At 45.4% G+C, this 8,661-nt stretch overlaps 1 long non-coding RNA gene across 1 annotated transcript; it reads right to left on the bottom strand.

Moving 5' to 3' along the window:
• Positions 1–295: 295 nt before the first annotated feature.
• On the bottom strand, positions 296–7,751 carry LOC136576914 (uncharacterized). Its single transcript, XR_010786416.1, has 5 exons — positions 7,468–7,751; positions 7,315–7,393; positions 5,615–5,715; positions 3,727–3,816; positions 296–707 (listed from the first exon to the last, which is right to left on the bottom strand). It is a non-coding gene; the product is annotated as an uncharacterized lncRNA (long non-coding RNA).
• Between the last annotated feature and the right edge of the window lie 910 nt (positions 7,752–8,661).

Genomic DNA, 8,661 nt, shown 5'->3' with positions numbered 1-8,661 from the left:
GATTTTAGAAGAACCCATCACCTCGGAGGCAAATGTTTTTAAGTGCACATAAACTATAATGCAGGGGGCAGTCATGAGATACTATTGACTGTATAATATGGCTACTGGAGCTGGTCTGTTCTGTGCCTCAGTTCAGGTACGAGTCCGGCGGAGGTAAAGAAGCCATATTACCTTATGTTATATTACCATATTACTATGTGCAGAAGGCAGGAAGACACTCCCATGATGCTTCACAAGGCGGATGACTAGAAATAACCCATCACTGGAGATGTAGATTAGTAGGGTTGCGGTGGCATCACCTTTCACAGGCCGAGTCATAAGGGGCTCTTCTCATATACACAGTGCGTATTCACATCTACCCGTATATAAGTATGGGCAATTCCCAGACACCCTGGCAATCGTCTGCTGCACCTCAGTGCTTTGGATTCTGCAGAATATTAACCCTTCCCCTAGTTCTGATTTCTAGCAAAATCCAGTCCGTGGTGTTCTCACATTCCCTGGGCGCTTCTATACTTCACTTTTGCAATAGGACCTTTGGGCGAGCATTGAGTGACAGTATCTCCTGGAAATCTTTAGCCATTTGTCGTAGAGTGTCCATGTACGAGTTCACATTCTCTTCCATCCATTCCTCCACTGTGTCTGGGAAGTAGATTGCATCGAGCTGGGATCGCAGGGCGTCTATATGAGATTCCCATTCTTCGTTGGCTCTGAAAGAACATGGAAGAAGCTCATAAAAGGACATCATGTTACCTTGTTTTTGCACCGAGGTCATGCTGCTGTTTCTGGTCATCCAGCCTATGACATCTGTACTTTTACAGGCTCCTATATTGCCGTAGGCTTCATGTCCACGGGCACGTGTGGATTCAAAGCGCAGAATCCCGCAGCGGAATAGACCCGTGCCTGCAGCCATGGACATTTTCTCACCAGTCCGTTGCGGGTCTCCTCCGTCCTGGACAGATCTTCTTTTCAAATCTCCTGCTTTCCCACGGATCTATGGCACGTCTGCAGTGTCAGCTGCGGGTGTGCTGCGGATTGGCCGGCCTTCGTTGATTTCAATGGAGGCCATCCATGCGGGAATCCACAGAAAATGGAGCATGCCGCATTTTTTTTCCCCGCGCGTGTGATCCGCATGATGGGATAAAGTGACATCCGCAGGTATTTAATTACCTGCAGATGCCAATGATTGTCTATGGGCAGGTTGAACTGCGGATCATCAGCGTGGGTGATCCGTATTTCATTTATGCCCGTGGACATGAGGCCTTATAGGGAATATGTCACTAACATTTTTTAGATTCTGTTCTCTACACATGACTATGGGGGCGGCCATCTTTCCTGAGCTACATTTAACAGCATCTAGAGCATTTAGAAAATGTGCTTTACAGCAGCTTCATGGACCATGCACAGAATGGACAGCAGGGGATCCATTGACTTGTATGGGAGGCTGTTCTAGGCATGCTCTATGACTTGTGTAGAGGTCTTTCTGCAGGGAGGTGGAGTAAAACGTTGCGCAAAATGCGATGAATACAACCCATTGTTGTGCGCAATTCCTGTGTGTGAGAAAAGATAGGGCCTGCCCTATCTGTCTGCGTTTTATGCAGTAAGCTGCCATAGAAGTCTATGGCAGGGTCAAAAAAGCAATGGGGGGGTGCAACCAGCGATCAATGCCGGGAAGAGAAGACAGCTGGCCCTTATCAGGCTTTAATAGCCATTCAATTCTAGCTAAAGGGAGCATCATGTGCTCTTGTAAACTGGCCATGCGAGCGCAAAAATTACAGTACTGTGTGCAGACACGCGTGTAACAGCCTGATTATTGCCATTCCCATTCATGCGCAATTTGGGCATATGCTCATCTGTCGAAGCCTTTAGGGCTCCCACACACTTGCGATTGCGTTTTTTGTTAACTCGATTGTCAATGGGACTTTCTAATGTTAAAAACGCAACAAAACGCCGTTGCGTGCGTTGCGCTTTTTTACAATAGAAAGTCCCATTGACAATCACGTTAACAAAAAACACAATCGCAAGTGTGTGGGAGCCCTTAGATGGAGCAATGTATTGTTTGTACGAGCGAACGATGTCAGGTTTTTATTTGTACATCCTGTTCATACAGGCAGATAAATTGTTCAGTTCGCTGTACCAGAATGACAGAACAATCAGTATTAAACCAAACAATTAGCGGACAAGCCAAGAATGATTTTCATGCTTGCATGAAATGAATGATGAGCGAACTAATTATCATCCATCATTTGATTGTTGGCTATGTTTACATTGAACAATTATCATTCAAATGCGAATGATACACCAATTTTTTTTTTAAACGATAATCGTTCCGTGTAAATCCACCCTTAGGGCTTATTCAGACAGGCGTATATCGGCCGGGTTTTCACGGCCGCTTGATGTACTTTTCCATCTAAGCGGTTCCCTCACCAGCTCTCTGCCTCTCTCCTCCAGTTCGGCGTTTGCAATGGGAGGGTGCGGGGCGGAGCTTAGCTCCACCCCCATCCTGCCCACTCCCATTGTAAACCGCTCGGCGGGGAGGAGAGAGGTAGAGAGTCGGTGAGGGGGCGGGAAGGGGGGGGGGGCGGACTGCTTAGATGGAAGCCTATATACGCTCGTGTAAATAAGCCCTTAGATAGATGACTCCTACAAATCTTTCTCTACAGATCAGGAACTGTCAGACTAGTATTAGGCTCTGTGGTCAGAGCGAAAAATGCAAGATTGTAGGATTTTTTAAAAACATAAATTGTGATCAAAAACGAAAAGGAAAATCAACAACAATTCTTAAAAAATATGTTTAAGGGCTCCTTCACATGAGCGCTGCGGTCGGGCCCCTTTACGTCGGTGGCGGTAGCTGCAGTGACTCCTATGGGAGCCAATGACAGCTGCAGGTGAAGGGAGGTGGGAGGGAGTTTAGCAATGTGATTGCTAAACTCCGCCCCTCTTCTGTTCTCCTCTCCGCCCCCTGCCACTGTTTGCAATAGGATGGGTTGGACAGGGGTGTAGCTAAACCCCTTCACCCCAGTGCAAACAGTGGAGAGGGGAGGGAGCTCAGCACACCAGCTCCCGCCTCGTCCCACCTTCTCCCATTGCAGAGAGCCGGCGAGGGGGAGGAAAGGGGAAGACAGCCCAACAGCGTATACACCAACCCGTGCATCACACAGTGGCATATATTGGCCGGCAGCCGGCTGATATACGCTTGTGTGATAAGACCTAAAAATGGAGATCTGCATTCTTGTCAGAAACAGCTCCCCATATGAGTATTCCTGACATTGCAACTTGCTATCAGCCAGAGTCCAGTGTGCAGATTGCAGCACGAATAAGAAAATCAGGATTACTTATTGGTTGTGCCTCGTATACCTATGATAACACTACCGGAGCACATTTCTAGGACGTGTTGCCAGGGATTCTATATTTATATGGAGTCTATAACTTCAAAGGGGTTATCTGACACTTGAAAACTGATGGTTCATTCTTAGAATAATCCACAAATATTAGACTGCTGAGGGTCTGACTCTCAAACCTATGTGGATCATTTGCTTAAAAAGTCTCCTTCACTATTTACTAGCCACAGCTCCATCCTTTTTGTAGTGCTTATGCATGGTATTACAGTTCCATCCCATACCCTTGGGAAGGATGAAGCTGCTGTGAGTTGTAATACCAGACATGCCCACTACTAATGGTACAGTGCTGTGCCTGGTAAATAATAAAGGTGGTACAACTGATACTCACTTCAAGATTTTGGCACTGAATGTCTCCATCTTATGCGGATTGCCAAAGCGGTGTGCCCTGTGGTAACGTGAGAACCAGCCGTTGATTTCACTGTGCAAGAAAGAGAAAACATCACTGAAGAATGCAAAAACGGATTATACAATATACACTCTTTTGCCATTTTATTAGAGACCCCCATCTAGTATCATGTTGAGTCTACTTTGGCCTTCAGAACCGTAGCAATTTGTGTTGGCGTAGATTCCACTAGGTGAGGAAATCGATCTGTAGGAATATCAGCCCCTGCGGACAGGAAGCTTCTTGTAGTTGCTGCAGATTAGATGGAGGTGCTGACCTGTTCTGATCAGCTGACAGGAAGGGGTCATCGATTCATGCTTCTTGCACCAAATTCTGACCTCCCAACAGCACGGGGCAACAGAATTCTGGAATTATCTGACCAGGTGAGGTTTTCCGCTGCTCAGGGATACAAGTTTTGTGCTCTTTTGCCCTCTGGAGTCTTCTCTCTTAGACATCAATGTCACTGGAACTTGTCCCCAGCTGTTTTATACCATTCGTGCTAAAGAATAAGAAGCTGTGCATTTGGACACATTAGTTGTGGTACCCGCATTGTATTTGGCTGCAATTTGCCTGACTGTGCAGCGCCTGTCATTAGAATGATTTTTCACATCCTCCTCTGACCCCTTTCCTCATGGAGTTTTTCCATCCACAGGATCCCCTTTTGCTGGATGTGTTTTCTTGATCACACCATATCTGTATGCTCTCCACATTGCTATACAAGAAAACCCCACGCGTCTGGCAGTGACATCCTGGCTCCTGTAGTGTAACAATGATGACCGGGCCTCGTTAGAAGTCACTCAGATCGCTGGATTTTCCCATCTAATGTGAATTCACACTGAAACTGCTCGACGGAAAACTTGTCACCTGATTTTATGCTGCACTCCGGGGTCACGGGGAGAATTTCCATATAGGAGAGTCCAATCGTGAAAGGGCTGGCATCATTAATAAAGGGGCCATTCAGAGTAATATATATATATATATGATGATTTAATGGGAGTATATATAATCATGGAGCCCTGCAGCAAAACTTTGGTTGGGGTCAAGGTTACCAAGAGCAGCGTGTTCATGAAATAAATCAGGATTATGTTCCTCACTCTCCCCAATTATTTTCTCTCCTTCCATCATACATAGGGATCACTACCTGCTGTTCCCAATTAACCGCTGGGCCCCATAGCAGCTGCTATACCTTTTTTCCATATACATAACACATTTCCAAGCTTCAGCATAATGTGGTCATAACATTTGTTGCATAGAGTATTAAAGGACACATGGTCTGGACAATGGGGTCAGTTCACTATGCCCATGGTTGGTACCCAAGAGGGTACATGACATGTCCCGTACTGGTACACTGGTACAGTGCATGATCATAACTTTAATGGTACGTTGATGTAGTTTACTTGAGTAAAAGGTAGGACTTGATGATTAATTGAATTATTTAGATTACTTCGCCCCTTGGTAACCCCTTAATTCTGTTTTCACACTAAATTGCAAAAAAAAAAACAATAAAAAGCAATCAAAAAGTCCCTACATGGTACCACTGAAGACTACAACTCGTATCGCAGTCTTAGTATTTAGTAAAAGAAAATTGAGATTGGAATTGAAAATTGTCCATAAGTTAAAAAAAATTGATTTTAATTTTTGGCAAAAATCAGCCCCAGTAGAAGGTTTTTAGTTTTTAGCATTGAGAAACCCTGCCCTGTACCATGGAGACTGTGGAGCTGGTGCCCAGCACCACCGTATGGACCCTGTGATGTACCCTGTCCCTGGGTACTATACTAGTCATATAGCTCACATCCACTGCTGTGCAGTCATAGTTTGGTCATTCCCTTCTTACCTGTCTCCCTCTGTGATTTCATGAACCTCCCCTTCAGTTCGCTGTGGACTTTCTTCACCATGTTATAAATTTCAGATCCAGGAAATCCTCCGGTCCCATCACTAAGAGGAAGAAATCACCAAAGAATTATATTTCTACTGTAAACTTCATTGTCGTTCATTAAAAGGGTTTCCAGGGTTTTTCTGGAAACAGCGCCACTCTTGTTCATGGGCTATTTCTGGTATTGCAGCCTCACTCAAAACCTGCCATTGCGTTTGAGCTCCATATACTGTGTCATGGGGTTGAAAGGTGATGAAACAGAGAGTCCTGGGAGCTGCGTTCCATACTCACTGGGTGCTCCATTCCAGAGCTGTATCTCCACAAAGATTACAGGTGCCAACAGCTTGACTCTTGAATGGGAGATGTGCACGCAGAAAGTGAATATGAGACACTGCTCCAAGGACTGCCCATTCCATCACCTTGGAGCCCCATAACATAGTCAAACATAATGACAAGTTCCCTTTAATGGGATTATCCGTGATGTAAATATTGATGGCCTGTCCTTAGGATGTCATCAATACTAGATTGGTGGGGTCTTACTCCTGGGATCCATATCAATCATCTTTTTAACCCCAGACAAGTGCTGTGATGACACATTTATTGGTTACGTGACCTTTCTGCAGCTCAGTCCCAATCCACTGAATGGGATTAAGTTGCAAATACCTGACACCAATGCTATGTAACCTACAGCTCTGTGCCTGGTATACACTGATAGAAGTCTAAAAAAAGGGAGGACTCTGGCTCCACCTCTCATCTAATTTGACACCCGCCACCAGGTTGTGCCAAAGACAACTAAAGATGCTTTATTATATAACCAGCAGGTTACATGTTTCGAGGTATAACCTCTTCTTCAGAAAGCTGAGTGAACACTAAAAACAGTACAAACAAGGTGCAAGGAAAAAGCAACGTATGGAAAGAGTACAGAAAAGCATTAAAAATTAAAACTTAGCTCCGCCCCTGCCCCGCCTCCCCTCATTGCAAATAGTGCCAAAGGGCGGAGAGGGGGCAGGAGCTCAGTGCACTGCTCCCGGCTCTTCCAGCCTCCTCCCCCTGCAGAGAGGGACGCCATATATCGGCCAGCGTGAATACCCGGCTGATATACGGTCGTCTGAATAAGCCCTAAGGGTGAATGCACATGGGCGGACTTGAATTGCAGAATCCGGAGAGAGCGACCGCCTCCGGATTCCGCAGCAAATACCGACCATATAGTGCAATGCAAAAGTGATTCTTCATGCACATGAGCGAAAACCAATTGCGATTTCCGCTCGTGAATGAATAAAAAACAAATCGCAGCATGCTTCATTTTCCTGCGGATTACCCACGGATGGCTTCCATTGAAGTCAATGGAAGCCGTCTGACCCGCAGCCCGTTGCAATTGACATTGGGGGCCGCGGATTCCGTGGGAAAAGCAAGAATTAAAAAACAATCTGTACTGCGCATGTCCGACGGCGAGCCGTGCAGCCATCCGCAGTACAGAAAGAAGAAAACGAAAGCAGGTACACACGGACGCTGCTGCTGCCAGGGCCGGATTCCACATGCAGAATCCGACCCGCCGCTGTGCAGACGGCCTAAATGAAAGTACATAAAGTGGACAGGAGAGAACTTGAAATTCTGGTCCAACCTTTTTAACCCCCTCAGTAAAGGCTATGGGTTGTAGTTACCAAGTGTTTTTCTCCGGATTGATGCTGCTGAATCCTAGTATGTGACTGATGTCCTTCTTGGCATCTTCGTTGAGTTCTCCTGTGTGGGAGAAGACAGGTGACAATGCTGCAGATAAGGCGACACATCTCAGTGACTTCAGTGAACGCACTTACCGTACTTGAGAGTCTTTAGACACACCGCCAGGGAGGGGATGCCCACCGGGAGCAGCTCACAGAGCACTGAGTAATGATCGTACCTGCAGGGACAGACAACGGGCAATCAGTGACATGAGCACTATAGGTCTGTAGGTAGACCACCTTCATCTCAGCCATAATGTCATCAATCCAATACAGCGAATCAAACCATTATACTCCTCAATGCAGGTAGTGAATGCACAGACCACTGAGCAGTAGAGTAATCCCAGGACAGCATTTACATTGACTGACGTACCCCAGAATGGCAGAGGACGTACATGCCGTAGATGTGGATGCATTTACAGTATGGGGTCTCTTACAGCAACTGTTAGTAGCCCGAAGCTCTGCAGCCGTTCTGAACCTTTAAGACAATGTGATGCCACTCTCCCTTATTATACAACTAGCTGATATACCCGGCTTCGCCTGAGTTAATTTGGTACTGGTGTTTATCTGGTGTTCACACGGAAAATCTTATGAAGTCGTGGTTACTTTAGAGATACCAAGGAAAAAAATATGTTCACCATTTTGCATGGTTTTTTGCGTTACCCAGGGAACACCACGTGGAGGTAACCAAGCAACGTTTCCTTTATATAAAATGACATCAGGAAGTGAGAGAATTAGATTACGTACATAAAATTTGGACGCTAATTCTTTTGCGCTTAGAATTGAATAATCGAGTTGGGACCCATTAACTTTTCCTATTTATGACATAATCAATACTCGTGCCAAATTTCAAGTTTCTATGACATCGGGAAGTGAGAGAATTAGATTCCGTATGTAAAATTTGGATGCTAATTCTTTTGCGCTTAAAATTGAATAATCGAGTTGGGACCCATTAGCTTTTCCTATTTTGGACATAATCAATGCTTGTGCCAAATTTCATGTTTCTACGACATTGGGAAGTTGAAGAACTAGTGGCGAGTCAGTCAGTGAGTCAGTCAGTGAGGGCTTTCGTCTTTATATAGATATGCAGCTGAAGCTGACAACTGCATGATGTATAATAACTGCTGCCCCCTTCCCTGTGACTTTTAAAACTGCAGTTGTAAATTTACTCATAGATAGTCCAAGGGGATGTGAGGTCAGAAGACACATTTAGGATGTGTTCTTTTTCCAGCTGAATTGCGCTGCGTACTGTGCATCTCCTTGTGTATTGTGTGTCCATTTGCACCCCCT

The sequence above is a fragment of the Eleutherodactylus coqui genome, chromosome 8, assembly GCF_035609145.1.
Source record: "Eleutherodactylus coqui strain aEleCoq1 chromosome 8, aEleCoq1.hap1, whole genome shotgun sequence".
NCBI lineage: Eukaryota > Metazoa > Chordata > Amphibia > Anura > Eleutherodactylidae > Eleutherodactylus > Eleutherodactylus coqui.
Note: the sequence above shows the minus strand (reverse complement) of the source record. Positions and strands in the feature narration are given on the sequence as shown.